General features: G+C 33.6%; 2 protein-coding genes across 5 annotated transcripts in view; both read right to left on the bottom strand.

The window, feature by feature from the left end:
• The window catches only part of LOC127720129 (polyamine-transporting ATPase 13A3-like), a 202396-nt gene that overhangs the window by 28747 nt on the left and 154522 nt on the right, over positions 1-19127 (bottom strand). The window lies entirely within an intron of this gene.
• LOC127720128 (polyamine-transporting ATPase 13A3-like) overlaps positions 1-19127 on the bottom strand; it is a 206462-nt gene that overhangs the window by 141038 nt on the left and 46297 nt on the right. The gene's annotated exons all lie outside the window — the stretch shown is intronic.

The following is a 19127-nucleotide window of genomic DNA, read 5'->3' as shown; positions in this document are numbered from 1 at the left end:
GTAAAAGGAGTTCCAATGGGAAATTGCATTGTCAATATTTACAGAAATGCAACCTATAGAGAACCTGTATTTTTTAATGTGTCTGAAAACCTTCTTTACCTTAAAGTGTTGGTCAAAAGATCTTGATTCATCAGATTTTGGCCTGACGATGGTTGGTGCAATCATGTCAAACTTGGACGAGTTTTCCCCTTCCTCAATAAGGTCCCATCCTGTAGCTTCAAACATGATAAGATCTAATGGGTCACCACTTAGAACACCCTCTATCAGAGTTAAAGAATGGCAAGTTGCCATTGCAGATATAAAATTGTCATTGTCCACTTTACTCAAGTCTGTGTACTCCTTGTCCAAACTGTATTATAAGTACAGAATATACATAAAATTTAAGATGTAATTGTGGAAAAAATTTTCATCAATACAATAGTTTTCAGTTTTTGAACTACCATGTTGATATGTTTTGGACACAAATTATATGCATACATTTGTAATTTTCTCATATCTTAAGGCTCAAGTTCTCTAAGTGAAAGCAAGCCTGAGAACTTTTTAAGTATTTGTTGAGGTTTTGGATTTTTTAGATTCCAGGTTGTTGTCAATTAATTTGCATTAAATTTGTTTGGCTTTGACCATCTCAGATGAAAGTTAATTCTTAAATAGTAGTTTTGTTGTATGTATCTGGGTATTAATGTGATGTCAAAACATTGGAAACTTGGCAGTAACAGCAGTTTTCCTTATATATGCTATGCACAAAAAATATAAATATATCATAAGTGCTAGCTGGTTTAAAAAAAATGTCTTGAGAACATCCAAAAGATGATAAGGGCTATTCCATTAAAATGTATGTCGGGGGGGGGGGGGGGGGGGGGGTAAGAAGGGACTTTCAAAATATCCCTACAACCATGAACCATTTGTTAGATAATTTGTCATAATGGTAATAGACGCATACTCAAAAAAGACCCATGACCCACATTCAATGATTAAACTTCCCTTCCTGCCCTCCCACATACATTTAAATGGAATAACCCTTAGCGATAGATGTATAGCAGTTAATTCAAAGGAAAACATGCATTTCAAAAAAAAAAGGTAAGTTTATCAAACGTTTATTAAACAAAATTTATGCTACTATCTTATGTACCAGTACCATTTTTCCAGCGGATATCTTAATTCCCTCCCCCTACATAAAGGGTGACCCACTTTGTGAAAATAACCTATTTCATTTATTAATTTCTTCTTCTTCTGAATATGCATGAAAATATTTGCAACTGGACATCAGGCAAGCAACAAAAAAATACACAAACAGCTCAGGTATGTATAGTCAGAACGAGTACTTAGACACTCACATCGAAGTTATAGGCTACATAACATTACTGAATCAACATAAAACCTAGAACATGCAGACACTTAGGAATCACAACTTAGATAATAAATATACCAAAATTGATGACTAAACTTTGTCATCAAAATTCTGTTAAATTTTACTAATCAAAGAATGGCTTTCTCAGAGAAAATAAAAGAAAGATTAACACCAGCTACTGTGGCTCCAATATGGTCGAATCCGAACTGCAACTTTGGGGGTTTCCAGGGAGACCTTGCGATCTGACTTCTCATCTAAAGGACCTGTGACCTATAAAAATGTTCAAAACCAACTTTCTAAATTTGTTTAAAAGTGACCTCTCGATCTGAGGCAATTTTATAAGTGACCTTGTGACCTAAGGGGGTACATTACTGGAGCCCCATTACTATTTATCTAAATTTGTCTAAGATAAAATTTTATAAGTGTACCTTGCTGGTATTCTCCTTTTTTTTCTTTGTATATCAAAATTTATGTTAAGAATTAAAATGAATACTATCTCTGTCTAAATTTAATATTTACTTGTCATTTTCCATAGGAACAACTATATGCATATCCAAGCCATCTTCTGTAAGGGTACCAGTCTGAAAAAAAAATTCTTTTTCATTTGATCTGTGGGAAATATACCATAAGATGTATGTATAAACTTTATGAAATTTGTAACTAAGCCCCATTTTTTGACAGATTTCCCACGAGAAAAAACCTCTGCATTATATTTAATTTGTTATGCATATATTATCTAGGAAAGGAAATTATGTACTACTGTAAAATCTCTAGTGGATGATTCACACAAGATAATTATTTTGTGGAATAAATACAATGTTGGAATAAATCCACTGTGACACTTTAACTGTATTGCTTGCTACCCTGTGTATAAAAATATTTCATAAAATGATATTCATTGAAACTGGATCCCTGTATTATATAGCTTTTTAACATTTTGTTTCATTGACATTTACCCACATCTCTTTTTACTCACAATTATAAATCAAGTTTCTAAAATAACAATCTTGACCACTCTTACTAACGTACCTTGTCAAAACAGAAACCATTGATACTGCCACTGACATTGATACTTCTAGGGCTAATGCAGTATACAAGTTGTTTCTTCAATCTGTACTGGGCAAACACAATTCCAATAGTGAGTGCTGCTGGCAAGGCTGGTGGCACTGCTATTGTTATCAGGTCAAGGGCACGAAGTATAATGTCTGATGGATGTTCTCCTGCTTGTACCTAAATTCAGATAAATAATGGAGATAAACATATTAAAATTAAATAACTAGCCATCTATTTCAGTGCATGTATGAAGTATGTGTGGAATTGAGAAAAAAAATTCTTCTCACAGAATTCCTTATTTCAATGTCTAAATATCTACAACATGAATGTCTTTCTTTAACTTAAGAATGCTTTATGGGTCACACAGTGTCTTCATTTAATTTAAAACCAAATTGAGGTAAATCAGATGGGATAATGTGAATATGTGACGATTTCACAATAAAACCAGAAGAAATCAGGGATTTATGCATTTACTGTCAGCCTTTCTAAGAATCAGGCAATATAAAACTTCCCGACCTAACCATCCTATTTTGAAGTTACCCTCTCCTGAGTTAAAAATGATAGATCGTTCATTTCTGAGTGTCTGGTAATTCGAGAAATGTGAAGATAACTTTTAGTTAGATTGATAGCAAATAACGGAGTTCGTTCCCTTAATTGGAAATTTCTATATCTTGAAATAACAGAGCAGGAAAAAGAAACAAATGTTATATTTGTGCACCACTATATATTCTGAACTTAAATTAATGTAAACTTGAGTGGGTTCTTTTTGTCATGTTTTCACCACTCTCTGATTCTTTGGCACTTAAATCTAATCTTTTAATATTACAATTTTTTTAGAACTGTTGTGTAAAATTGAGCTCAACATATAAAATGTGTCAAACTACAAAAGCACTGATGTATAAAATTGAGCTATTAATATATAAATGTGTCAAAATTTATGACAATACTGTGGCACATTCATACCCAAAACATCATTTTTTTTTACAAAAAATACAACTGTTCCACCACTCACACCAAGACTGCATGTGGTCCAAGTGAAAGGATCTATAAGATCATTTTCTCTAGCATTATTATTTATATTATACACTTAGGCTGTATTATAGATATCTTACCATCAATACAATTGTATAGATAAATCCTATACCAGCAATGGCTGCCAGAGCTCCAACAAATATGTATGTATCTCTGTTAAACTTGAAGTCTACTGGCTTCGGATACATGATGGATCTGACAAGTTCTCCTTTAGCTGTTGTAAAACCTAATAGGAAATGAATATTCACATTAATGGCAAGTTAAAACGTCTTGACGACACAAATTGGCCAAAATTCATTTGCATTACAATAAAGCACTTTTTCTTATTTGGATTTATGTTGTTGTTGGAAAAATTTATTCTACTCGTTAGAGTTCCATACAGTATATATAAGAAATTGAATTCAAATTAATTTTTAGGTCAATTCTTTGTAAAACTGACTTATTTAAAAAAAAATTTAATAATTCCTATAAAAATTCAATTGATTTTATCAGTTGGTAAGTTTTTAAGTATGAAAGGCAGAAAAATCATTTAGTTCCTTGTTTATATGTTTTTCATAACTGGACATCATTCAGTCTAACAGTATCACTTGATGATTTGAAGTTGGAATACAATATACCTGTTCTCAAGACAACAGCTCTAACTTTGTGGGTTCCATAATAACGGGTCTGAATGATATGAGTGCCACAAAACAAAACATGACGAGAATGTTCCTTAATGTTGAAAAAAATATCGTCCTGAGATTTAGACATTTTAGTATTTGGTAATGGGGTCTTTGTTACTGGTACACTTTCACCTGTAAAAAGACAAAAAACATATTTTCTTCTTATACTGAGTTTTTATTGTGCGTACTGTTGTGCGTTTGTTTTTTCTACATTGGCTAGAGGTATAGGGGGAGGGTTGAGATCTCAAAAAACATGTTTAACCCCGCCGCATTTTTGCGCCTGTCCCAAGTCAGGAGCCTCTGGCCTTTGTAAGTCTTGTATCATTTTTAATTTTAGTTTCCTATGTATAATTTGGAGTTTAGTATGACGTCCATTATCACTGAACTTGTATACATATTTGTTTAGGGGCCAGCTGAAATACGCCTCCGGGTGCGGGAGTTTCTCGCTGCATTGAAGACCCATTGGTGGCCTTCGGCTGTTGTCTGCTCTATGGTCGGGTTGTTGTCTCTTTGACAGATTCCCAATTTCCATTCTCAATTTTATATTTTGATTTCATTCAGGTTTGCTTTTAAAAATATAAAATCTCCTGTGGGATTCTATGCCAAACCTGAAAATTAAATACAAACAACAAAATTTTGTATACTTGTGATTTCGTTCATTTTTTCAGTCAAAAGCCAACCTGAAACAGCTATTTTTGGCCAAAATTGCCTCAATTTGATACTTAAAGCACCTCAACGCTAATATTTCCAGAAATTAATCAAAGGATTTAAAATCTAACATTTTGAAGGATTACAAATTGATTTTTTTCAGAAATTACCTACACATATAAGAAGCAACTTTATTTTTGTGATGCAAATTTATTGGCATTTGCAAGTATCGTTTCCATGGAGATTATAAAGCCCCACCCCTGATCATGGTTCATTGACTTTGAAACTTTTACATGAATACATGCCACTCAGGTTGTAATAGCTGCTCAGACCTTTTTCATTAACAATACATATGTTCTGAAGACCTGCTGTTTCAGCCATAATTACCAATGAAATTATTTTGTCTGAAAATACAGCTCTGTCTGAATCCTGTATCCTGGGGCCTAATACTCATGTCATAAGTACCTGTTATCTTATTTTCATTGGAAATATTGATACTTACTAGCCTACAGTAAATTGGGAACCCGTAACTCAATTCTTACCGGTCAGCATACTTTCATTGACAATACAATTGCCTGCCACTAATACAGCATCACACTGCATGATACACCCATTTCTTGGTATTTCTATCACATCACCTGGAACTAAATCTTCAGACGAGATTTCAATGTATTCTGCAAAATATGTACAGTTTTGATTAAAACTTGTGTTAGACGTAAAACAATTACAAATTTCCTTTCAGGCTACATAAGACATCAACCTTGATACTGGAAAACAAACATACTTTACCACTTCCCAGACACTTTTTTAAAACCAGCCATTTCAAAAGATGATTGATTTTCCTGATTTTCCGGTTATGGATGGGTTCATTGATATATTAAATAAAAGGAGTCCCTGTTTTGGTCTTGAGAAATCCCCAAAGATTAATCTGATATACAAATAAATGCGAGTGCACACGCTGAAATGTCTCGCCTTCTTTACTAACCATTGCTATTCTGTTGATAGTCCTAAATATAAAGCTTTACTACAACTATCACATCAACTTAACATGATCCAAGCAAATGAGGTCAAGGTCATATAAACCAAACGAGAAATACATGTACACCTTACAATCATTCAATACACTAAATATAGTTGACCTATTGCTTATAGTTTCTAAGAAACAGACTTAACCAAGAAAAATAAACATTGACCAATGAACAATGAAAATGAGTTCAAGGTCAGATGAACCATGCCAGGCAGACATGTACAGCTTGCAATCCTTCCATACAAAAAATACATTTGATTTATTACTTATAGTTTAAGAAAACCAGACCAAAACACAAAAACTTAACACTGAGCAATGAACCGTGAAAATGAGGTCAAGGTCAAATAAAACCTGCAAGACTGACATGTACAGCATAAAAGATTTCCATACACCAAATATAGTTGACCTATTGCATATTGTATTAGAAAAAAAGACACAAACTCAAAAACTTAACTTTGACCACTGAACCATGAAAATTAGGTCAAGGTCAGATGACACCTGCCAGTTGGACATGAAAACTGTCTAACGGGCATGAGGACCTTGCAAGGTACGCACATACCAAATATAGTTATCCTATTACTCATAATAAGAGAGAAATTAACATTACAAAAATCTTGACTTTTTTTTCAAGTAGTCACTGAACCATGAAAATGAGGTCAAGGACAATGGACATGTGACAGATGGAAACTTTGTAACATAAGGCATCTATATACAAAGTATGAATCATCCAGGTCTTCTACCTTCTAAAATATAAAGCTTTTAAGAAGTTAGTTAACGCCGCTGCCGCCGGATCACTATCCCTATGTCGAGCTTTCTGCGACAAAAGTCGCAGGCTCGACAAAAATCATGTCATGGTATGAAGTGACTCTGTCATCATCATGTATTCATATATGTAGTGGATTTGCATTCAAAAAATCTTTTGTGGCTGACTGGAATAAAAACAAGGAAAAGGGAGACAATAATTCCTTGATCCTAATTTCCATAGTGAATGTAAGTGTGCCACACTCTGTGCAGACAAAAGAAAACTTGCAAAAATTCTTAATCGAAGTCTCTAGGTAACCTATTGTAAGACAAACATTCTAATTTTAATCATAATACCCTGTGTTTTACCAATGGCAGTCTAAACTTTCTTTTTTCATCCTACTCAACCAACATAAAGAACCTATCTAATTAATAGATTGTTTAATTGGGTTTTCTCTTGTGTGTTCTTATATTCCATGTTGTATTAAAACAACATCAATGTTCAATGAAAATTCGCAATAAACCATAATATTCACAAATGAATGACATCAAAAGGTGCTGAATTCAAGGAAACGTTATTCCTCCAAATTGAAATCTAAGTTTTGCATTTTTCAATATTAGATTGGAAATAGTTCATGGCTTGTCTGACTCTGAAGAAATTTTTAAGCGTAAACAAGGCCAAATTTGCGAGAAGGTTAATGTGTACACTTCATGTTCCATTAGTGATATACTTACCATCACGACCTCTACAAACAGTAACTATACTGGAGGAATCAATCGTATTCCGCAAAGCTTTTTGCATCTGAAATCAAGGGTAATATATTTGTTGAATACTTCTAACAGGATTTATTGTTATATAATACAGAAAATATGACCATAACATTACAGAGTAAGTTGTGTATAATATTATGACATTTGTGTCGCACTATTCAAGAATCATACAAAGAGCCGTATGCGATTTTGCAGTCTGTACTCAGGAGAGTACTTGATTCATTATCTCATCTGTTTTACATTCATATGTTTTATTTTTTTTAAACTGGCTTTCTTACTCAGAATGTTTAAAGAAACAAGAACATCTCTAACAAATGTAAATAAAGAAGCTATCATTAAAAATGTATAACACAGTAATATCCTTCCTTCATATTGAAAAAAAAAGACCGCTATGATTATAAAAGTTTCACAGAGAAGCAATTTCTTTGTAATGACACCCCTAATCAGATGCCATCATACAGCTATAGGGATGGTTTTCAGATGAAGGAACTAAATAATGAATCTGTTATAAATTTAAAAGATATTATTTCCATAGCTGAGGCATAATAGTAGAGATCATTAGTATACCTTTCCCCTAACACTGATGATGATGACCTCCTCAAACTTACCTACCTAGTCTGTATTAATAGTGACTGTTATAGATATGACTGACATAAGGACTAGCTGAGGCATAATACAAGTATTCATCAGTGTACAATAGAGAGCTATTAAACAATTCAACACCTCTCCCCTATCACTAATGATGATGACCTCAAACTTACCTGTAGATTCTGTACAATAGGACTGTTATATATAAATCTGACATTAATAGAACTATAGCTGAGGCATAACAATAGTATTCATCAGCGTAATAAAGAGAGCTACTAAACAATTTCACACATCTACTCTATCACTGATAATGATGACCTCAAACTTACCTGCCTAGTTTGTATAATAGTGACTGTTATAGAAATGTATATTCATTAGCGTACTATAGAGAGCTACTAAACAATTCCACACCTCTACCCTATCACTGATGATGATGACCTCAAACTTACCTGCCTAGTCTGTATAATAGTGACTGTTATAGATATGTATATTCATCAGTGTACTACAGAGAGCTACTAAACAATTGCACACCTCTACGCTATCACTGATGATGATGACCTCAAAACTTACCCGCCTAGTCTGTATAATAGTGACAGTTATAGATATGACTGACATTAGGATGATAGCGGAAGCATAATAATAGTATTCATCAGCATACCACACAGAACAACTAAATAACTGGAATATGTAGAATGGGGATAACACCTACAAAATTAAAAGTACTTTTTAACAAATGTGCAGATATCTTTTAGATAAATAAACTGTTTACACAAAGATATGTCTCGCCAATTTGTTATTTTTATAATGCAAATGTTGAAATTAAATAGCAAAACTTTAACATGTAAGTTATTCAAAGTCAATGAACCATGACTGAAGGTACAGGGCTAAACAATCTCTATGGAAATGAGATGTGCCAATGCTAATACAACTGCAAATCAAATACCATTGACTTTTCATAAGTCGTTCCCTAATCCGACAAACCTAAACACAAACATTAACTTGTAATCTTTGTAAAAGTTTCAAAGTCAATGAACCATAATTAAGGGGTGTGGTTATATAATCTCCATGGAAATGAAACTTGCAAATGCCAATACATTTGCATACCAATTATAATTGACTTAACATTAGTGGTTCATCTTAAACTGACCTAATCACAAACTAATACATGTAAACTAAGCAAAAGTTTCAAAGTCAATAGATCATGACTGAGGGGGCAGGACCAAATATTCTCCATGGAAATGAGATGTGCTAATGCTTATACAATTGCATACCAATTATCATTGACCTACCACTAACGGTTCCCCTTAAAATGACCTAATCACAAACTAATACATGAAAACTAAGCAAAAGGTTTAAAGTCAATAGACCATGAATGAGGGGGCGGGGCCAAATAATCTCCATGGAAATGAGATATGCCAATGCTTATACAATTGCATACCAAATATCATTGACCTTCCACTAGTGGTTCCCCATAAACTGACCTAATCACAAACGAATACATGTAAACTAAGCAAAGTTTCAAAGTCAATAGATCTTGACTGAGGGGGCAGGGCCAAATAATCTCCATGGTAATGAGTTGTGCCAATGCTAATACAACTGCATACCAAATATCATTGACCTACCACTAGTGGTTCACCATGAACTAGACCTAATCACAAACTAATACATTGTTGACGCCGCCGCCGCCGCCGCCGGAAACAGCATACATATGTCCCGCTTTTTGACTCCTTCAAGGCGAGACAAAAATGACATTGCTTTCAACTCTTGAGTAAATGTTATGAAATTCAAAATCTACAGCCTTTTTGTACCTAAATTAGACAAGAGTTACAATTAATTCTCTCCTCTACACACTTGTGATACCTATGGAGAATTGGAGATTTGTTACTCTCTTGCAGTGTCAACAAGGGGATAATAGTGTAAACTCCTTTATTATTGATATCATCTGTGGCAGTCAGAAGAATTTCATCCCATCAATTCACAATCACCAAGCAATCAGAAAGTACTGTACTGACTATACAGAAGTCACACTGTTTTACCAATTATCATGAATTTGCAACAACACTTATAAAATACAACAGAGAATAATTCTGTTATATTTTGTCTAAGTGACTTTGGAAGTTCTAAAGAAGACAATCTTCTAAGTTCAGTATTAAAATATGAAAAGTTTATTTTTTTGACACCTTTCAAACAAAGTAACATGGTGCAACCATCTTGTGGAACACAATCCCAAAGTTTTATCTCATCTGCTCTGACTGTTCAGTAGAGTGTTTATCACTAAGTTTCAAGACAGACAGATGATTGATCTATAATTAACTAGAACTGTCAGTGAATCACAAGAGGATACCACTTTGGCAATCTGATTATCTCCCCTTTAATATGCTTTATGCACATCATCTGGTAGTGTTCTATAACTGTGAAAAGTTTCATTTATATTCATTCAACCTATTAGGAGGAGTTGTAATAGACAGATGAACGGATGGATGGCTTCCTGTATACATCGAAAAATTATTTGCAGGGGTATAAAGATCTCATTATTTGACTAGGTGGTCTAAAAATAAAATATATAAATGTGAAAACATTTTTGACATTAAGATGATATAATAAATATACTGTGTATATAAATTCTTTCTACACAGTAAAAGTAAATATTCCAGTCTTGTCTCTTGAATATAAACCATGGATATAAATCGACGTGAAATTTGGTGAATGTTTGCATTTCAATCCTAAAGAAGGGAAACCTGGTCTATACCAGTTTAATCACTTTAAATTTATAAATACTATCTTGGACAGATACATAAGAAAGTTATATAATAAAAGGTCAAAGATGGACCTCTTACATGTTATAATGTTGGAATGTTAAAACAAAGGATATAGACTGCATGAAATTTGTAATTTAAAAAACAAAACTCTCTGCAAGCATTTTTTTTAATATACATCTCCTCTTATTCATATCATATATTTGCTTGTTTGGAGCAAACTTTGATATTTCGCAGATTGTGAACATAAAAATAAGGAGATGTGATGTGATTGCCAATCAGAAGTTCATTTAATAAAATAATAACTTTGTAAAGAAAGAACATGGGATATGAAGTATATCGTACAACAAATCCATTAATCAAATTGTATAAGCTTTTAAAATAAGCAATAAAAAAATCCTTCTTCACCTCAGAAATCAATCCTAACTACATGTATATCTTTTTTAACATAATAATTTTGTCATTAGGAGTCACATGTTTCACTAAACATTTGTTTACCACCTTTACTTGAAGCAACTTCAATTGAAATCATAAATATAAATGAGGCAAAAGAAAGAACTTTTCTTAATATTTCGTATGCAAATTTATTGTATTGTAACATGCAAGAACCAAGATCAAACAGGTAGACCTGTATATAATAGATTAATATAAAAAAAGTGAATAAAACTATATTATTCTAATGATTTTATTAAACTGATCTAGTTAAAAGCCAAAGTATACTATCTGTGTTAATACTTTGTCCCCTATGAATATAAATTACAGTACATTTTATTATATTTATGATTTAAACTCAAATGTTATGAAATATTACCTTGAAGTTATTTCATGCTGAATTACCTTGAATTTATTTTTGGGGTAGTTGTTTAAATCTTACCTCTTTGAATAGTAATGTGATTATAGGTGTCACATGGATCTGAATAGAATTACTGCCGTATACATGTCTCCTGCAAAATTTTAATAATATGTTCTAGATAAACCCACTCTAAAAGGATTTCTTGTCATATAAAACACCAAGGGATGCAGACCAGCCAATTAACACGATTTATAGGGGGGAGGGAGGGGGGGGGGGGGGTAGCCTGACTATCTAAATCCTCTATTATGTGAACTTAATACCTGAAAATAAATTAGTTTAATGGCATTTAAGTACTTATATACTCCTTAAAAATCATAGTATATCTTACCAAATATACTTTATGCATGTACAAAACATGCACTAGGTTCTCTTGTGGTTAAAATCCCCCATGAAGGTTTTGAAAAGATGGCAGGTCTGAGGATGTCAGGGTTGTCCAAAGCAGGACCTTTCTATGATCGGTCTTTCATTTGATCAATCCTGACATCCATCAGTGTGCTATGCAACCAGAAAAAATTTAAAATATGCATTATCTGACTTATATACTGTCAAAAAATACTATTTTCTGCAAAGATTTCACCCATGATTATCCAGAATATTATATCCTGCTTGAAACTGAACTGCATGAATGCTAATGCAAAAGCATATCAAATATCAATGGTAAACTGCAAGTACTTTTTCATAAACTTTTCAAAATAACCTTTAAACACTGCAAAAAAGTCCCAAAGTCTTCTGAGCATGATTTAAGCTTGTATCTTGGTTTCACCATTCAAAAAATAATATCCCATCAATGCTTTTTATCTCTTTCATATCTATTAATATTTTATGCTCCATCCTTCAGTTTGAAATATTTAGTTTTGTTTATCTTCTCAGGCATATTTAAACTAGAGGCTCTAAAGAGCCGGTGTCGCTCACCTTGGTCTATGTGCATATCAAACAAAGGACACTCTCCAACTTTGTAGACAAGAATAGACTTGATGACAAAAATCTCTATTTTGTTGATCCTGTATTATTGATGTTTTAGTCTGTTTAATTTCTCTCTATCTTCTTTAGTTTTTGCTCAAAACACAAAAGAGGGTAAAAAAAACCTCATTTAAGGACAATCACTCCTATGAAGAGTGTGTGACAGTCTACTGACTATATCGGCAAAATCTGACTTTTGAATAGATCTTGCCTTGCTGATAATTTTTGTGATTTAAAGTGTTTATTTATCTATCGTAAATTAAATCATATAAAGCATAACGGAAAAAAAATGTTTCTATCTAAATATCATAGTTTTCATGATAAAAGGCAATAAATTGCTTCGCTGAGCGCAGCTGGATACGACCGCAGAGGTCTAACACTGAACAGTTGGGGAAAATATGGACACAATATTTGCGCTTGATACAGGTCTGAATTTGGATTGTAATTAAATATTTGACACATAATAGGTTTCTGACACAGAATAACTGTAGTCAAAGAACTTAGCTTTTGTGCAATACACTAGGATTTTGCGTATTGACCCAACCTCCTACCTCCCCCCTCAAAAAAAAAATTTTTACCCCCTCCCCCCCCCCCCCCCTCCCTCCCCCCCCCCCCCCCCCCCCCCCCCCTTTTGCCCTTTTTTTTGCAAAACAAAATTAATATTTGAAATTTTCCTTTTTATTTCTGAAATCTGAAATGAGAAAAAAATGTCCCCCCCCCGTCTAATTTTTTCCACCCTCCCCCTTTTCCCAAAAAAATGTTCATTCCCCCAAGATATAGTCATAATCCCAATTCAAATTTCTAATGAAGTTTGCAACTATAATTACCCATTTAATACATCATAAAAGTCTTAAAATAGAAAATGACATATGGCTAAAATTAGTATTAATTAATAGTAACTGCTAATTAAATTGACAGCTAATCACCTCAAGACAATACAAAATTTCATTACACATAATTTACAAGCAGTGTAAGGGAGGTAATCCAAAATTGCACAACATTGTTCTTTAAATGTGATTGGATTACCTCCCTCACACTGCTTTTAAATTATCTTAATTGTCCACTAACCGGGAAACCCTTGTTTTTCCCACTTTTTTTGCCCCTAATTCCTAAATGATTTGAGCCATAACCCTCCCCAAAGTCTATCCTAACCATCCCTTTGTGGTATAGAAACTTGTGGTATAATTTCAGAGAGATTGATACACCTAAACACAAGTTATTGTCTCGAAACTAGAAAAATGCTTATTTTGACCCCTTTTGGGCCCCTAATTACTAAACTGTTAGGACCATAATATCAAATATCAATCCCAACCTTCCTTTTGTAATTTCACACCTTGTGTTTAAATTTCATAAAGATCCATTCACTTAAACTAAAGTTATTGTCTGGAAACCAAGTGTCTTCGGACGACGACAACGACGACGACGACGACCACAACGGATTCCAATATACGACCGCAAAAATGTTTTGCGGTCGTATAAAAATGAAAAAAAATGATGAAATTTGTCATTTATGGGCAATAACTCCAATAAGAATTTGTCTAACAGTTTTGACGTATATGGACAATTGGTTGAGCTCATTATTCTGAACATTTTTGCTCCTTTGAGATTTTCTGTATTTATAACGGTTCAAAAATTAATAGACAAAACTTGCATTTTACCCTATGTTCTATTTTTAGCCATGCTGGCCATGTCGGTTGGTAGGCGGGGTCATCGGACACATTTTTTAAACTAGATATCCTAATGATGATTGTGGCCAAGTTTGGTTAAATTTGTCACAGTAGTTTCCGAGGAGAAGATTTTTGTAAAAGATTACAAAAATTTACAAAAAATTGTTAAAAATTGACTATTAAGGGCAATAACTCATTAAGGGGTCAATTGACCATTTGGTCATGTTGACTTATTTGTAGATCTGACTTTGCTGTACATTAATGCTGTTTACAGTTTATCACTATCTATAATAATAGTAAAGATAATAACCAAAAACCGCAAAATTTTCTTAAAATTACCAATTCAGGGGGAGCAACCCAACTATGGGTTGTCTGATTGAAAATTTCAAGGCAGATATATGGCACGCCTAAACCACTTTTATTAAATAATCTGAGATTATCTCAGATAAACTAGGATTATCTCAGATAAACTAAGATTATCTCAGCTTAATTCAAATTCGAGAAAATCCAAGTTTATCTCAGAAAATACAGAAAATTCATTATCTGGAGAAAATCCCGGTTTATCTCAAAATATTAAGAAAATCTAGGTTTTTCTGATCGATTTTCAGATAATCCTAATTTATCTCCAGATAATTAATTTTCTCAATTTCAGATAATGAATTATCTCATTTCTCGAGAAATTCTAGGTTTATCTCGGATTCTAAATATACAAAAGAACAATGTAACGAGTGTTTTAATTGGACGACAATCCGGCGTTTAACGTTTTACTTTCTCTTTGAAACCATGATGGTGACGAATTCACTTCCTATTATTGGGTGAACAGGGATGTGCCAAAATATGGGTCATAATTTTGCGAGATTTTACATAAAAATTAGCGTCCTTTTTCAGAGGAGGGGCGACATTCAGCATACGGCACGCAATTTTTACTTATATTATTGATCGATCGCTGTGTTATTGTGTCATTTTTCACTACTCGTGGTGTGAACATCACCGTTATTGACACCTGGACAAGCGAAATTTGTTGAATCAATTATAAAAACAAGTAATATACAGAAGGGCTGATTATATACAATATACATATACTTTGTACATACATAATAAACAAATTTGGTAGCTATTTCTTTTACACAAACTGACTGTTTATTACCGACGGCTAATTTCGACATCGATAATCATTGAATTCTCATATTTTAATTCATTCAGTCGGTTTTAATTTTTTAATCGTGACAAAGTTTTGTAAAATATTTAATTTTAACTATTGCATTATTTCGTCATTTGTCAGTAAACAAAATAGATAGCACTAGAAAGAAGGCAACTAAGTCATCCAATACACATAATGCACGATTCAATTATGGAAAAAACAATTATTTCATCATGGTTATTCATTAGACATAATTTTCATTTTGTTTTCAAAATAATTAAATACATAAGAGTTTATATGCCACGAACCTTAAAGCGCCAGTTATTAATTATTGTAGGATATAAACAATAAATGTACATAGTCTGAATACAAAATGTGTGTGTACTCGCTAACACGGGTGTCATTCGGTTTATCGAGAGAAATGATCGTGAAAGAATATCTAACGGAGGTCAACTATTGCGAGACGATCGTGAAAGCTCTGGTACCGGATCGTGAAAGAAATTTAATCGAGAAGACATATGAAAAGTCATTAATTAATCTAATTTAATTAATTACACGGACAAATTTACAACAAAATAAAACTGTCTGTCAAAATGGTTGAACATTATGATCAGTATGTGAGAAAATCCAGTTCTAAAAGTACATAGTTTTTACAAAACAACAAAAGGCATATTGCTCCTCGACATTTCAGTGACATCAAAAATGTAAACAAACATGATTTTTTCACAAATTCCAACAAAATAAACTATTTTTCTTGGAAAAAGGGCATTCTATTTGAATGCATCAAATGGTTCTCATAGTTATTTTGTATAAACATAATCTGAAACTTGGTAAAAAAAGAAATATTCACACAAAATTGATATTTCGGATCGTGAAAGATCACGTACCGGTTTTTGAAGATCGTGAAAAGAATCGTGAAAGATCTAATGCTACGAAGACGTTCATATTATTCTTCAATTATATGATAATTAATATTTGTTATTGGTATTAAAAAAACTAGATTGGCATGACTGACCCGGGTCTCTTTTGCTGGTGAATAGGGCTATAATCATGCAATGCCATTGGGTCTAATATCTTATAATACCACACAGACTTGGTAAATTGTATCAATACCAGTCCATTTGTCCGTCCTTCATAAGTATTGTTTTTTTATACATTAAGATGTTTAATTTTGTATTTATAACTTTGAATTCCCATTTTTATGCCCATTATATTTATAAAGCTTCTTTCTTTTGGTATTAACATCAAAGAAAACGAAGAAAATCTACCGTCATTATACTGGATACCAAAACTTCACAAAACTCCTTATAAAGAACGATACATAGCTGGATCATCAAGATGTTCGACTAAACATCTTTCTAAAGTGCTGACTACTATTCTTTCTACAGTAAAAGATGGCCTTCAAAAATATCGTGATGAGATATATTCAACCAGTGGTGTCAATCAGATGTGGATTCTCAAAAATTCTAAAGATCTACTGCTAAATCTTAGACTACAATCTCTGCAATTTTGCAGCAACATTAAGACCTTTGATTTTTCTACGCTTTATTCCCCATGCTCAATTGAAAGATCGACTTCACCATCTCTATAAAAATGGGAATCGTAGATATACATTTCTTGTATTGGGTTATAATAATTCTTATTTTGTGAAGAACCACACTGATTCTATCAGAAAATACACTGAAGATGATATTATCAAAATGCTGGACTTTTTAATCGACAATATATTTGTTGAGTTTGGAGGATTGATATTTCAACAGACAGTCGGTATTCTAATGGGTACTTATTATGCACCCCTTCTGGCCGATTTGTTTTTCTACTCGTATGAAGCAGAATTCAATCAGAACCTTCTTAAAAAGAGAAAGAAAAAGCACCTTGCGAAATTCTTTAATTTTACTTTCAGATATAGTAATGATGTCCTATCACCGAATAACCCATATTTCAGTCAGTACTTGCATCTCATATATCCCAGTGAACTTGAAATTGAGGATACTACTGATACTAGAAGGACTGCTTCATACCATGATATTTTTCTTAATATTGACACAGGTGGACGACTTCACACTAAAATCTATGACAAACGGGATGATTTCAACTTCCCAATTATTAATTTCCCATTTCTCAGCAGTAATATACCCTCTGCTCCGTCGTATGGTGTTTACATATCTCAATTGATACGTTATACTCGTGCATGTTCACACTATACGGACGTCATATACAGGAGTGTGCTCCTTACGCAGAAACTGCTCCAACAGAGTTATGAGGAGGAAAGATTAACTAGAGGCTCTCAAGAGCCTGTGTCGCTCACCTGATTTTACTTTGGTTTTGGAAATCATGTAAAAATAGATTAAAATCATAACAGATACCCTAATAATGAGTGAGGCCAAATTTAGTTTAATATTGGTCCTGTAATTTAACAAAAAATCCTGGTGGCCATCTTGAATAGTAAATCGGCAACAAAGTAGCAACACTTAATCAGCACCTCATAAGAAACATTTATGCCATGTTTTGGTTTCATTCCATTCAGTGTACCTCTAGAAGAAGCATTTGTATGTATTTCCCATAGGGTCTTATGTTAAAGGAAGTCCCCCAATTGGCGGCCATCATGGATGGAGGATCAGCCTCAAAGTAACAAAACTTAGTCAGCACCTCATAAGGAACATTCATGCCATGTTTGGTTTCAATCCATTCAGTATGTGGTTCTCTTAAAGAAGACATTTGTATGTATTGTCCATAGGGTCCTTTGTTAAACATTGTCCCCATCTGGCAGCCATCATGGATGAAGGATCAGCTTCAAAGTAACAACACTTGGTCAGCACCTCAAAAGGAACATGCATGCCATGTTTGGTTTCATTCCATTCAATGGTTCTCTAAAAGAAAACATTTGTACGTATTTCTCATAGGGTCCTATGTTAAACTAAGTCCTCCGCTGGCGGCCATCTTAGATTATGGATCGGCTTCATAGTAACAACACTTGGTCAGCACCTCATAAGGAACATTCATGCCATGTTTGGTTTCATTGCATTCAGTGGTTCTCTAAAAGAAGACATTTGTATGTATTTCCCATAGGGTCCTATGTTAAGCTAAGTCCCCCGCTGGCTGCCATCTTGGATGATGGATCAGCTTCAAAGTAACAACACTTGGTCAGCACCTCATAAGGAACATTCATGCCATGTTTGGTTTCATTCCATTCAGTGGTTCTCTAAAAGAAGACGTTTGTATGTATTTCCCATAGGGTCCCATGTTAAACTAAGTCCCCCGCTGGCGGCCATCTTGAATTATGGATCGGCTTCAAAGTAACAACACTCGGTCAGCACCTCATAAGGAACATTCATGCCATGTTTGGTTTTATTCCATTCAGTGGTTCTCTAAAAGAAGACATTTGTGTGTATTTCTCATAGGGTCCCATGTTAAACTAAGTCCCCTGCAGGCAGCAATCTTGGATTATGGATCAGCTTCAAAGTAACAACACTCGGTCAGCACCTCATAAGAAACATTCATGCCATGTTTGGTTTCATTCCATTCAGTGGTTCTCTAAAAGAAGACATTTGTATGTATTTCCTATAGGGTCCAATGTTAAACTAAGTCCCCCGCTGGCGCCCATCTTGGATTATGGATCGGCTTCAAAGTAACAACACTCTGTCAGCACCTCATAAGGAACATTCATACCATGTTTGGTTTCATTCCATTCAGTGGTTCTTTAAAAGAAGACATTTGTATGTATTTCCCATAGAGTCCTATGTTAATCTAATTCCCCCGCTGCCAGCCATCTTGGATTATGGATCGACTTCAAAGTAACAACACTCGGTCAGCACCTCATAAGAAACATTCATGCCATGTTTGGTTTCATTGCATTCAGTGGTTCTCTAAAAGAAGACAT

The sequence above is a fragment of the Mytilus californianus genome, unplaced genomic scaffold (assembly GCF_021869535.1).
Source record: "Mytilus californianus isolate M0D057914Y unplaced genomic scaffold, xbMytCali1.0.p SCAF_11, whole genome shotgun sequence".
NCBI classification, from domain to species: Eukaryota; Metazoa; Mollusca; class Bivalvia; order Mytilida; family Mytilidae; genus Mytilus; species Mytilus californianus.
The sequence above is the reverse complement of the archived record's forward strand: the minus strand, read 5'-3'. Positions and strand labels throughout refer to the sequence as shown.